This window comes from Podarcis filfolensis (genome assembly GCF_964270895.1).
Source record: "Podarcis filfolensis genome assembly, chromosome: 6".
NCBI classification, from domain to species: Eukaryota; Metazoa; Chordata; class Lepidosauria; order Squamata; family Lacertidae; genus Podarcis; species Podarcis filfolensis.
The window spans coordinates 22631144-22646286 of record NC_139609.1 but is presented as its reverse complement, the minus strand read 5'-3'; the positions used below and the strand labels follow the sequence as shown (position 1 = coordinate 22646286).

Genomic DNA, 15143 nt, shown 5'->3' with positions numbered 1-15143 from the left:
GAGGCTTAGCCTCCAGAGCAGGAGAAAACAAGCTTGCTCCATCTTCCATGTGACAATTGTAAATATACTTGAAGATAGCTATCACATCGCTGTGGTCTAAACCACAGAGCCTAGGGCTTGCCGATCAGAAGGTCACAGTTTGAATACCCGCAACAGGGTGAGCTCCTGTTGTTCGGTCCCTGCTCCTGCCCACCAAACATTTCAAAAGCACGTCAAGTGCAAGTAGATAAATAGGTACCGCTCTGGGGGGAAGGTAAATGGCATTTTCATGCACTGCTCTGGTTCACCAGAAGCGACTTAGTCATGCTGGCCACATGATCCAGAAGCTGTCTGTGGACAAACACCGGCTCCCTCGGCCTATAGAGCGAGATGAGTGCCGCAACCCCAGAGTCGTCCACGACTGGACCTAACGGTCAGGGGTACCTTTACCTTTACCACATCTCCTCTCAGTCTCCCCTTTGCCAGTCAAAACATACCCAACTCCCTCATAAGGCTTGGTTTCTAGATCCTTGATCATCTTGGTCTGCTGGAGAACCACATGTTCCCCATCCCAGTTTTAGTGGCTCGCTTTATTCCCTCAGCAGAGATGTCAAGCACCAGTTAAGTGAGAGGCTGGAGGGGCACTCCACACAAACAAGTTCAGATGGCAATGAATGTGGAAAGTATTATTTTTCATTACCGGTAATGGTTGTGTGAATCATCATGACTCGTGTTCCTACTTGCTTGCAACTACAAAGGTCTATGGAGTATAAATATATGTTCTATCTTACATAGATCCCATTCACGTAGAAACTGATGGTTTACCTGTACCTAAATATATGCCCTATACATTTTGATCAAAACCAAACTCTTTCACACCACACCCACTGGTGGCAAATGAAATTTAGTATTGATATAGCAGTATATTGACCAAAAAGTCACAGTTCCTTAACATAGCAGGTACTGCAGTGTAACAGGGGCACTGGTATTCAGACAAACTAATGCAATCAGCTCCATGTCTGAATGCCCCTTAAGTGTGCAAGCATACAAATAAATTAGCACTTTTTTGTTCTCTTTTCTGGCCAGAAGCCATGATTTTTTGAGAGGAGGGGTAGCCTCCTTATGAGATAGCATTCCCATACCTCACTCCTCTCAGTAGCCTATTTGTGACTTCATTCGTGTTGAAATTCACCACCTGAGCTCACTAGAAGAGGATAATAATAATAATAATAATAATAATAATAGTAATTTACTGCTACAACGATAGAACAATCCTAGGCATGTTTACTCAAGATTAGGTTTGTCTTGCCATAAAGAAAACAACCAGAACTAAATGGCAATCAGTTTTCTGAGCACCAGCTCACTGTAGCAAACAAAGAAAAGAAAAGATCTCTTTTCTCTTTTGCCTTCCAACTATACTAAAAGCAGTTGTAAAACTTCAAGCGAGGCTCAGACAGGTTGTTTTCTTCATACACTTTTAAAAGACATCATCATTTGCCTTAAACTTGAATTAAAACAGAGCAAACAATTGCTTAGAATCCTAACACTTCATAAAATAGTTGAAAAGAGTACAAATGCCTTTTCTCTTTTAGCTTAGATCTGATATCAAAATTACTATGCATTTCTCTCTCTCCCCCCCCCCCCTTTCCATTCTAGCATTTCATAAATCTGCATGTCCTCTGTCAGGAACACATGGCGGCAAACCTGGCATTATTCAGCACAGCGCAGCGTATAAGCCAGCCTGAAGGCTGATATCAAAAGCTGCTGAATTTGTGGCCAAACCTCATATTGCCCTGTGAATGTTCTAAAGACACATGTTCCAGGTTTTCCCTATCTGTCAATAGATTTTTATGCAGTTCCTTCCATCTGGAAATAAAAAATCCAGAAACAAATAAACACAAAAAAACCATAAAGTAACTCGGAAGGTTTTGCATGATTCCCAATGAAAAGTTGAGTAACCGAGGGCAAGTTTTCCTGAAAGACGATTTGGGCAGCTCTTTAGGTTGGCAGTTTGAATCCCCGTGACAGGGTGAGCTCCCGTTGTTTGGTCCCTGCTCCTGCCAACCTAGCAGTTCGAAAGCATGTCAAAGGGCAAGTAGATAAATAGGTACTGCTCCGGCGGGAAGGTAAACGGTGTTTCCGTGCGCTGCTCTGGTTCGCCAGAAGCGGCTTAGTCATGCTGGCCACATGACCCAGAAGCTGTACGCCAGCTCCCTCAGCCAATAAAGAGAGATGAGCACCCCAACCCCAGAGTCGGCCATGACTAGACCTAATGGTCAGGGATCCCTTTACCTTTACCTACCCATCTTCCCTGTGCAGTATGTAGCTATGGGAAAGATGGGGTGAGTGGCCCTCTGCTGTGTATTCTCAGCTCACACAAGTTCAGTTGCTAAGGTCCATTGAGGAAGGGTCATTGGAAATGTATGGAAAAAGAGGGAACCTTTCATCATATGTGGTGAAACTGTAAAATGATAAAGGAATTCTGGGAAATTATAGATATTGAACTTTTAAAAAATGTTTAAAATAGCATTTGATAAAAGTCCAGAAGCCTTTCTCCTAGGAATTATAGGTGCAGATATACCAAAAGATTTGAGAAGAATATTCATGTATGCAACTACAGCTGCAAGACTGCTGCTTGCCCAGCAGTGGAAAGAGGAGAAAAAGCCGACAAAAGTGGACTGGCAGACGAAGTTATTAGAATATGTAGAGATGGCAAGATTGGCAGGGAAAATCAGAATTTGGGAGGACCAAAGCTTCAAAAGGGAATGCGACAAATATAGACTGTATTTAAAAGAACACTGTAATCATTTGAGTTCTTTGGCAGGCTTTCAGTAACTTGCAATGTTACAAAGACTTTGGATATTTTGGAGGACCATAATGTGGAAGAATTATAATATGCAGTTAATTTAGATATATAAAGGACCCATGGAGGGGAGGAGAGAAGTCCTAAGTTTTGGAAGAACCTTGTTTGATTTTGAAATTGAAATGTGGTAAATATGAAATTTATTTTGTAAAATTAATAACAATTATTTCCAAAAAAGAAAGAGAGGAAGGGTCGTAGTTCAGTGGTAGAGCATCCTCTTCTCATGAAGGCCCAGGCACAATCCCTGGCATATCCAGTTGGAGCTGAAAAAACATCCCCATCTCTGCCACCAGTCAGGGACACCAGTACGGAGATAGATGGACCAGTGGTCTGATGTGGTATAAGACAGCTCCCTATGTGCCCATGCTCCAGCAGAGAGCACATCGTCAAGCTAAGGCTGGGGAGACCTCTCTCTGAATTCTCATTTAATCCAAATGAGATCATTTCCAAAGAGGAGGTCAATTTCAGGAGGGTGTGCGATGAAACTGTTGGCTTCATTTCAGGATAGAGTAAGCCTTACTATTAGCACAGGCACTTGAGGGGGGATGGAGACCGGTGATCCAAAGTCTCTGCCACCACAGCACTTTTAAAGTATGTGCAGAATGAATTTAAGGAGGATATTGGACAAGCTGGAATGTGCACAGAGGAGGGTGGTCAAGATGATCAAGGATCTGAAAACCAAGCCTTTTGAGGAACAGGTGAGGGGGTTGGGTATGTTTCGACTGGTAAAGAGGAGACTGGGTGGAGATGTGATAACCATCTTCAAATATCTTTAAAACTGCCACATGGAAGATGGAGCAAGCTTGTTCCCCCCTGCTCTGGAGGGTAGGACTCCAACCAATGGCTTCAAGATACAAGAAAGGAGATTCGACTAAACATCAGGAAGAACTTTCTGACAGTGAGAGCTGTTTGACAGTGAAACAGACTCCATTGGGAGGTTATAGACTCTCCTTCACTGGAGGTGTTTTAAGCAGAGGTTGGATGGTCATCAGTCCTGTATGATCTAGTTGAGATTCCGGCATTGCAGGGGGCTGTGCTAGATGACCCTCAGGGTCCTTTCCAACTCTACAATTCTTTGATTTTATGAAAGTGTAAAAAGAACAAAAAGAGCTTCTGCTGCCATGCCAACACCCATCTACACAAACTCTCACCTCGCCTTTGAAAGCTGATGAAACATCCCTCCTCGTCCCATTTTCCACCTGCCAATGTGTGGCAAATTGGAGGCAAGAGGGGATGTTTTGTGTCAGCCCTACTTCAACCATTCTTCAAAATTCTCTGCATTATGTTATGATTCTATGTGCTCTAGCAGAAAGGCTGCTCACAGGTAGAAAACGTAACCCCCTCAACCACCTTTAGGCAATTTTAATCATCTGTTCCTTTTTTCTACCAGAGTCCACAGACATAAAAACAGATGAGGCACCACCAGAAATCAAACAGATGAATAAAAAAACAAGAGGCAATGCATCAAAGGAATGTTGGGAGATAGAAAAGATTTAATGTGAAATCTCAAAAGCCCAGACTACATCATCACTAAGAATTAAAGAATACTGATTGTGCCAAAAAGTCAATTCCCCCATGAGCTACGTCCAACACTCTCTTTCTCTCTCATATATATATCTGCTACAAAGATTTTGAACATCAACATCAGGCATCCCCAAACTCGGCCCTCCAGATGTTTTGGGACTACAATTCCCATCATCCCTGACCACTGGTCCTGTTAGCTAGGGATGATGGGAGTTGTAGTCCCAAAACATCTGGAGGGCTGAGTTTGGGGATGCCTGATCAACACATTTTGAGCATCAACATTAAACCATCAGAATCACACCAAGGCAACATGCAGCAGACAGCATAGTGGGTTGGTGGTGTTTACCTGACCTCCCAGCAGGTGAGTCACTACTGCTTACCAGGAGAGGAAGGTACAAGGCAGCAGGGCAGGTGGTGTCGTACAAACACACCAGCTGGACCAGCATATTGGCTCAGCCAGTGTGTTTGCACCGCACCAACCTCATGGGCACCTTGTTCCTCCCAGAAAGCAGAAGCAACTTACCTGTTGGGAGGTCAGGGCAGTGTTTGTGCCCCTTCCCACATTCATTTGCTACTGCCCATCACAATTATCATTTATGCCATCCCAATTATCATTTATACCCCAACCAAGTACTGCAATTGTTTTTCTTTGGTGTCTCTATGTGAATGGTCAGAAACTGCCATCATCCCTGAATTGAATTGGGGAGTTTAATAACAACTGGAAGACCACAGATTCCCCATTCTTCTGTACCTCTCATTGGAACTGAAAGTATGCAGCTCTTCTAGAAAATGCAGGCATGTGCAAGCTCACCCTTAATGAGGATTGGTACTGTATTTCGTAAAAGCATTCCTGCATTATCTTCAATCAATACGAGCATTTGTTGAGTCTTTAATCACAGACACACAACACCTTTCCAAAGATGGAGAAAGAAATGGCCAAAGCGGGGGGGGGGTCCCTAATAAATGATAGCAGGTTTTTGAAAGTGTGTGCACAATATCACAGCCGATTAAATCCTTCCAAATTATTCTGTTTCCAAATGGCTGCACGGTTGACTCATAGTTCAAGCTCCCTTTGTTTACTGCTCACAATTTTTCTGTCACAATTAATGGCTGACTAGAATTAGGAAAAGAGAACCTCTATCAGGAGGAAGAGTCCTTTGCTAGACAGTTCAAGGAGAGACAGAGCAGTATACATCCCTAAGCGTATTTCAGAGGATACAGGCCTGGTCTCACACCAAGCGTCCTAGCCAATAAGAGGATACTCATTAGGGAAGCAGACACTGTTTCATCCTTGGCATGGCCACTGAAGCCTCGGCCTTGCTCCAAGTTGTAACTTGCTGACACTGGCCTGTAGTGTAGCTGAAGACCTATCAGCAAAATACCTTAGCAATGAGAAGGGAGTTTTTCCAGGGTGGTGGTTGATGACTTCAGGTTGTGGAGATCTCATATTATAAGACCCATTTCAGCAATCCAGGTCAAAAAAAAAATTGTTTTAGGGAATGGATAATGCGTCTCCAGATGTTTGTTGCCTCTGCCATAGCTTGCCAACCACCTCTGTTTTGCATATGTTACTGGGGATGGCTGGGTGGTGATGGAGAATTCACTTACCCATAGATCTTTGATGCTACCATGCACATGCATTGTGACCAAGGCTCTTAGTTCAGACATTATCTTAATCAATCTTGTATTTTCCAATACTCTTGGCTGGAACAGCACTAGAATCATGAGTTGGGATAGGAGAGGGGAGAGTCCTCCTCCCTCCATACTTTCAGTCACTGAAGGAGAATCATCAAGAAAAGCAGGCAAATAAGTGAGTAAGGGGGTAAGGGGAATGAGTTGGAGAGTTATGGGTGGTGAGCTGAGTGGAAGCAAGCAGGTGAGTGGAACTGAATTCTTCCCCAGCTTGACTTAAAATCCAAGCCAAATAAGAACTGAGGGGAGGGTGGGAGTTCATGATGCTCACGTTATATTTCAGTGTAATGAATCACCAGGGTTCATATTCTGAAGCAAGGAATTAAAGATCCTCAGCAACATACTTATTTATTCAGTTAAGCCTTTTCTTTGCCCAATACCAATTTACACAGCCCATCATTTGAAGCAGATGTGTTAGTAAACCAGCCACAAACATTTCCTTGTTGTTGTTTTTATATAAAAAAGCATCTGAGAATTGTTTTATTAGTAACTATTATTCAATCTTAAAAGGAGAGCGGCGCTAGTAAATCCTAATACAATAAAATGAAGCATTCTAATGAAAAGCAAAAATAACAAAAAATTTAAAGCAGCAAATGGAATTTAATATCAGAATTGAACTGGTTGTACTTAACTATTGCATAACTCCAAGCATCTCAGATGCATTCAGAAATGCCTAGTTACTGAACAGTCAGCCACAACAGAATACTATGCAGAAGGAAACTTGCATACTACACAACACAGGCTAAAGGAATTCACATAATCACATCAAAAAGGGCAAAATAGGGGGACAATGTTTTATAGAGCATATGGGGTTGGGGTGGTTGTTCCCTGATATAAACGAAATGTTGGGAGAATTTAAGAGAAATGCCTGCCCTTTTACCCATGTTCCTTTACCCATCCTGGGAATGGCTCCTGTGCCATCAGCAAACTTGTTCCTGTATTTCAGTGGGTGTCTGCACTTCCCCACTTGCTAGCATAATATGTGTGAACCATCCTTTAGGTTCCTTGCCTTAGCCTACCCAATCCAGAGAGAGGAGGGGAAATACTTTGCCAAGCAAAAGAATTCTAACATGAAACCCAATAGGGATGGGTGCTGTGAGACCACAACTCCCATCATGCCTGACCAGTGACTGTGCTGACTGGGGTTGATGAGAGCTGGAGTCCCACAACATGCAAAGGGCCACAGCTTCCCCTTCCATGACATACCCTAAAACCAACCCATGTGTGCTTGATATGGGCCACTATAGGCCATCCCTGACACAAAGTTCAGGCATTGCTCCTAGGATACATAGTCACATAAACATCACCTTCTTGGACAGGACCAAGGTCCATCTAATCCACCATTTTCAACCATGGTCCAGGATCATGGCCAATAGGGCCACCATCCCTTTGCTTGTTCCCACCATCTGATTATGCATTGAAATTCAATCTCAACAAGTCTGATTTCCCAAGGGGAATGCTCTTACTCATTAACACACCACGTGGCTCCCATCTCTTTTTAAATGGTCTGACTACTTCATATGCCGGGCCATATGCTAGCTTAAACTTCTGTTCCCCAGCTCCTCACTGCCAGGTGGAGCAGCTGATGGACAGACAGCCTCCTTGAGAGGAGAGTGTATGAGCAATTTGTGGTGTGTTTTTTTCTAAATGAAAGTGATGTCAACTGTGATGGGCTGGGTGTGTGCCCCACCTGCCTCCTGCCTGCAGAACTGCTGATTTACACATGTAAATGTGCAGGTGGTGCTGTGGGTTAAACCACAGAGTCTAGGACTTGCCAATCAGAAGGTCGGCCGTTCGAATCCCCACAACGGGGTGAGCTCCCGTTGCTCGGTCCCAGCTCCTGCCCACCTAGCAGTTCAAAAGCACCTCAAAGTACAAGTAGATAAATAGGTACCGCTCCGGCGTGAAGGTAAACGGCGTTTCTGTGTGCTGCTCTGGTTCTCCAGAAGCGGCTTAGTCATGCTGGCCACATGACCCGGAAGCTGTATGCAGGCTCCCTTGGCCAATAAAGCGAGATGAGCGCCGCAACCCCAGAGTCAGCCACAACTGGACCTAATGGTCAGGGGTCCCTTTACCTTTACCTTTACCTGCCACTAGGCCAGATCTGATTCCCCTGCCCCCATGGGCCAGCTTCAGACCAGTAGGTATGGCTGTCCAGCTGTCAATCACCTGACCTCTCAAGTGACAACTGATTGGTGCCGAGATCAAGTCCTTTTGGAGTCCCTTTTCAGGTGCAGTTGGGATTCACACTTTCAGCTCCTGACTGATGCTTTACAACTGCATCTTTATATGCTTCACACATGATGGCACACAGGACATCAGGCGTAGGGAAGGCGGACATGGTTTAGGGGAAAATGCTGACTGGAAGGCCTCCATCTCTGAATTAACGGTTGCAACTGTTACACCCAAGAGATACTGCTTTTTAAAGAAAATGTAACACAAACATTGTAGTGCTTCAGTTTCATAGCAGAGGAGGCTTGCCTGGGTTCCACAAGGGAAGAATTTTCCTGAGTCAGTGAATACAGAAATAACCTATTTCTTTGTATTTTTATGTTGTGGGGACTGGAAGATTTTGTGGGAGAACAGGATAATAAATCCTGCTTAGACAACACCAGTGGCCCATCACTATACAGGGGATCAGCCATTAGCCCTCTCTCAACTAAACCACTGAGGTGAGGCAAAAGGTATGAACTGAAGTGTCGCTCTCTGTGCATCCTGCTAGACAAAATAACGCTTTGTATGTTTCGAATAGGGAACACATTGGTTTGCTTAGAAGATTATAGCTGAGGAGGGTGTCTTTGGAAAGAAAACGGTTCAGGAGCAGGTATGTAGGAGGAATCTATTTTAAATGGATTTAGACATGGGATTTAGCAGATTCAACTTTTGTTTTGCTTGCAGAGGATCACCTCTTTTATCAAGCGCCCCCTTATATGGTGGTTTTGATGTATAAAGCCTTTAACAACCACAATACCTCAAGGACTGTCTTTCTTTTTCGTGTTCCTCTTCTGCAACACAAGAATGGGATTTTTCTGCAGCGGCTCCCCACCCTAGTTCTACTCAGAGTAGACCCACTGTAATTAATGGGCCTGATGAGGTTAGGGCCATTAATTTCAGAGAATCTACTTGGAGCAAAACTTAGTTACGGACAACCATATGAGCATAATACATATAAGCCTTATGCTGTACTGCATTTGTGAAACATAATTTGTAAGCATATTAATACACACAGCTGTACGCAGCGTTGCATGTATCTGGTTACTTTAGGAAATGAGCAGGGTATACCCATATAACATGCATATGATATTATAACTGTTACAATGTGTTTGACAACTTGCATAATAATGCATTGCTTGTATTTTTGGTGGAACCATTGTTGGAGGGGCAACTCACTGCTCATAGAAATTATGGGGTGAAATTGGAATGTGGGGGGGTGGGGAGCTGTGCATATCAGCTCCACAACTGCATTCAGAGGCAAGGTGTACTTGCCAAGATGGACTGGAAGGTAGAATGAAGAGGTTCTTCACCTCTCCTATGAGCATCAATTCTCCTAAGACTCTTTCAACACCTTTCCTCTTCCTAATCTGGTGTTAAAGATGGCAAGGGATTAAAAACAATGTAGGGTCGTTTGCAGGAGAATCAGCAGGTGGGGCAAGAGTGGAGCATATCTCCCACCCATGATTTCACTCTGCAGTCCCGTCCCGCCCCCCGCATCATAAGAACATAAGAAGAGCCTGCAGGATTGGGTCAATGGTCCATCTGGTTCTCACAATGGCCAACCAGATGCCTGTGGGAAGCCTGCAATCAGGCTTCAAGCACTCTCCCCTACTGGTGATCAGAAGCATTGTTGCCTCCAACTGTGGAGGCAGAACATAGCAATCAAGGTCTTCTAACATCTAATAAATTGTCTAAAATGTATAAGAAGGTTCCTAATAACTGCTGGAAGTGTAACCACATAGATGGACCCCTTTTTCATATGTGGCGGACTTGCAAGAAAGCAAGGGTATTTTGGGAGACGATATATAACGAGATTTTTAAAAATGTTTAAAATGACTATATCTCCCCCCCAAAAAACCCTGAAGCTTTTCTTTTAGGGATTAAGGGGACAGAAGTCCCCCCAAAAGATGGTTCTGTTGTTTATGTATGTTACAATTGCAGCTGGCCTCTCTATATGCACAAAAATGGAAAGAAGCAGAAACGCCCTCTAACGAAGAATGGATAAGCGAGGTGATGGATTATGCAGAATTGGCAAAGTTAACAGCTAAAATAAGAGACACAAGCTTTGTGGAAGAATGGAAACCCTTTCTGGATTATTTAAAGAAATATTACATGATGAACACACAAGTAGGATTTGAACTATGAGCAACAGAAGGGATTAAAGATTACAGTCATTTTGTCAAGGTTTAAGAGATAGATGGCAGGGTGCGACACAGGAAAAGAAAGAGAAAAACCATGGAAAAGGGGGTGGGAAGTTGGAGGGGAGTTTTTCTTATGTACTGAAATGTATGTGTGAAATTTTGGAAAACTTAATAAAAAAAACCTTCACAAAAAAGGGCATAGCCCTCATAGTTTAAATAGTCATCAATAGCGCTCTCCTCCTCCCTTGGCCCCACATTTGCCTTGCCTGCACACCATGGGGTTCCCCACAGTTTTCTCATCATGCATAGTGTCACACTACATTTGAATACAATGGTGGGCAGATAGCGAGTTCAGCGATGGTGATTCTTCTTATTTGCATGACTAAAAGCATTGTTTCTTCTACAGCAGTTTGTTTTAAAATCTTTTTGTAACTGATACTCTCAGAGGTGAAATGCTGGTGCCAAGTTAAACTCCTGGAATGTGTTTGCTTCATGATTGTATCTGAGAATATGGTAACCCAAGAATTGGTTGAAGCGGTGCAAGAAACGCGATGTGCTCTCCGCTCGGGGGATGCACGTATCGCGATCAAATGGAGAATGAGAAAATGTGAATCGTCAGCTCTGTTGCTCACCAAATTATAGTGAACATGTACATGTCACACTCCTACAGATGTTTACAGGAGCTTCCAAACCACAGTCTATGTGCCACACAATGAACACAAATCCCAAGCACAGCTAGTAAACTGAAGGATTCACACGGGGTTTCCTGTTGGACCTTTTTGAAAACAAAAGGAGAACTTTAAACTGTGAGTAGACAGGTTCAAGTTATTTGGCCTTCTGTCTACTGGAAATTGGAAGCTATAGAGCAATGTAGCTTTCTAGCCTATGAATATACCGTAATCCGATTTCAATCCCTTCCCCTGAAAGGGCAAAAGAGTTTCCAGCCCTGCAGAAGTTCTGTCTAAAACGTTATACTGAATTGTTATACTTACTGTTCATTTTAAAAGTCGGGCACAATTTTGTGGGAACGTCACATACACATAAACATGAATACAAAAAGAGAGGAGCATGAAGTAGATATGCACACAGAAGGGTGGGAGAAGCAGACAGCTGAGTGTCACTAGTAACAGAGGGGTATAAGATACCTGGTGGTTTCAAACCAGGGGCTCTAGTGGCAAAGCCCAGGCATCTTCTTCAGGCACTTACAACTTGCACAACTAGCTTACAAAGGAGGAAAATACTGGCACAACCTTTCCTGCACAGCCACTCATGTTTGGCCACACCCACTGCTGGTATGTGGCCTCCAGAGGATTGGCCAAGGTTGAATGCAGTCCTTCGTCCAGAAAGATAACTCATCCTCCAGATATTGTTAGATGATGGTGCCTTGACCACTGGCCATGCTGGCTGGCTGATGGGAGCTGTCATTCAGCAACATCAGAGGATGGTCACATTGGCTACCCCAGATCTAGCAGGACAAGGGTCAGATACTGGGATCATATGATGCAACTGATATAGCAAATTTTAATCAACGTATGAAACAGTTGCTCACTCTTTTGCTTTATAAGAAAAAGAAACAGGTGTGATATGTGTATTTTAAGTTTTATCATTTTACTGAATCATTCCGGAACTGCTGCCAAAGTGAGAGAAACTGTCAGAAAGCATAAGTCTCTCACAACTGATGACGTCCTCTCATCTGAGTTTATGTGCTTCACACTTCCAAAGCATTTACTCAGTGCTCGGTGATGCTACCTTTAGAAAAGAGGATGTTGGACTGTTCCTGCCTCCTGGCTGAATAGTGCAATGGCTCCTGAGAATACAGAATATGGTCCTCCTTCATATAAATAATACATCTTAGGAAATGCAGAACTTTTGGACCTATGTAGATCATAGAATCTAGGTCAGAGTATTAGATCACTGCCCAATCCTAAGGTTTACAAAGCAAGCACATAGGTTCTTAGCATCTACAACCGCCCTTCTGGTGTAGGTCTCAGAAGACCATTACTGCTACTAATCAAAGCTAGTTCATGCATTCATGTTTATCAATGGTTGGCTGTGGCATCTATCCAAAAGTCACCACAGAGCTCAAATTAAAGGGTTTTCCTAACACTTCACATCACCATAACACAATGCTTCTCCAAGGATGCCAGTTTGCACATTGAGCCAGTGGCAGACCTACATTTTGGGAGCCCTGAAGCTTGAATTGTCATGGGGGCCCTTCACAACCAGCAACAAGATTTGGGTAACCACTGTTACCTTCTTCAATGGGGTTGTTCCATGACAGATCAGCACACTTTTATAACTTCTGTGCTACTGACGCTCAAACTCTGAGATTGTTGAAATATATACAACCAAAAATTAATCAATTTGAGTTGTGCAATTCAACTTGAGTCTACTAGACCCAAAATTTTAAAGGAATGCGGACTAAAGTTGCTTCTGGGGCTCTCCAGAATTAGGGGCCCTGAAATTTAAGCTTATGAGTTTCATAGTATATCCACCCTGCATTGAGCTGCAGGTCACCAACAGCTCAGTTAGTAATCGTGCAATGAAAATAAAGTTATGTATGTCTATGTGGTAATCATCTTATGTGGCCCTGGCAATGTTCAGGAAGCAAGGGAGAAACATGCTACGAGGAAGGCATGCTTGGCAAATCCACACCATGATCAACTCCCACCTGGGAACCAATGTCCTCACTGTGGGAGGACGTGTGGGTCCAGAATTGGCCTTCACAGTCACTTATGGACTCTTTGTTTAAAACCGTGTTTATGGAAGACAATCTTACTCGGCTACGAGTGATCGCCAAAGAAGAAGAAGAATGTCAGATGTGGGGAACTTTTGGCTTTCCAGATGTTGTTGAACCACAACTTCCATCACCCTAAGCAATTAGTCATGCTTGCTGGGGCTGATGGGAGCTGTAGCTTGGCAACATCTGAAAATCTAGAAGTTCCCCATACCTGTCCTGGGTGCAATGCAGCACTTCGGGGGTACTGGAGAACTATTCTAAGCTGATATACCAACTCAAAGACTTTAGACTGCTTGATGGCACATAAATGAAGCTCCTTGATGGCACATAAATGAAGCTCCTTGATGGCAAAAGGAAAGGAAAGCACAACCTAACTCAAAAGGGCTGCTAATAATAATAATAGCAATAATTTATTATTTATACCCCGCCCATCTGGCTGGGCTTCTCCAGCCACTCTGGGCGGCTTCCAAAAAAATATTAAAATACTATAATACATCAAACATTAAAAGCTTCCCTAAACAGGGCTGCCTTCAGATGTCTTCTAAAAGTCTGGTAGTTGTTGTTCTCTTTGACATCTGGTGGGAGGGCGTTCCACAGGGCGGGCGCCACTACCGAGAAGGCCCTCTGCCTGGTTCCCTGTAACTTGGCTTCTCGCAGTGAGGGAACTGCCAGAAGGCCCTTGGTGCTGGACCTCAGTGTCCGGGCAGAACGATGGGGGTGGAGACGCTCCTTCAGATATACTGGACCAAGGCCGTTTAGGGCTTTAAAGGTCAGCACCAACACTTTGAATTGTGCTCGGAAACGTACTGGGAGCCAATGTAGGTCTTTCAAGACCGGTGTTATGTGGTCTCTGCGGCCGCTCCCAGTCACCAGTCTAGCTGCCGCGTTCTGGATTAGTTGTAGTTTCCGGGTCACCTTCAAAGGTAGCCCCACGTAGAGCACATTGCAGTAATCCAAGCGGGAGATAACCAGAGCATGCACCACTCTGGCGAGGCAGTCCGCAGGCAGATAGGGTCTCAGCCTGTGTACCAGATGGAGCTGGTAAACAGCTGCCCTGGACACAGATTTGACCTGTGCCTCCATGGACAGCTGTGAGTCCAAAATGACTCCCAGGCTGTGCACCTGGTCCTTAAGGGGCACAGTTACCCCATTCAGGACCAGGGAATCCTCCACACCTGCCCGCCTCCTGTCCCCCCAAAACAGTACTTGTGTCTTGTCAGGATTCAACCTCAATCTGTTAGGGAGTTTAGCCCCTTCCCAGTTGGGGAAAAAAGCCTAACAACTGCAAGCAGCTTTCAGAATATCTGTTGTAATGCAACAGGTATTTTAGATGTGCTCATGGAAAAAAGAGGGAGGAAACAATCCATTTCTTAGGCGAGGAGGATTGCCCCATCTTTAAAGCAATTAAAATATTTGTAGGAACTACTCAGAGCCTTTGGAATGAAGGGGGGGGTCTAAATTAAATACATACACGTGTGGCAGCTGTGTTGTGTCTCACCAACTACACAGGACTGCCTGGAACCCAAAACTGTCTCACAGACAATCCTATTGCCTTGCATGACGACACCAGCCTAGGTGAGGTTACAAACCCCTGATGCTTCAAGTGCAACCCCCATAAGGCAGCTCAACTGGACTAGTCGGCAGAGTTACTGGGTCTGCTGTGGAAGGAAATGGTTTGTGGGGTACAGTAAGTGCTACGGACAGGCATTCAGCAGCAGCAAACTAGCACAACTGCACTAAATAGAAAATGTCACACCAACTTCCATCCTGAAGAACTCAATCTGACTTTCTTTTGAAGCTTCTCACACATTTTCTACTAGCAAAGCAGGAAAGCAAATCAAATTTCCAGTTTTGCATTCTAGGATCTTGAACAGATATGACGTGGAAGAGGAGACATATCCAGTTTGTTGGGAGGCAGGGACCTTTAGTCTTCGCCACTGCTTCATCGGGGCAAGACCTGTGTTGCTGTACTCATTAGGCCTGACCCCTC

The 15143-nt window shown here is 44.1% G+C and overlaps 1 protein-coding gene across 4 annotated transcripts in view; it reads right to left on the bottom strand.

Annotated features, from left to right (window-relative positions):
- The window catches only part of COL11A1 (collagen type XI alpha 1 chain), a 253111-nt gene that overhangs the window by 224693 nt on the left and 13275 nt on the right, over nt 1–15143 (bottom strand). The window lies entirely within an intron of this gene.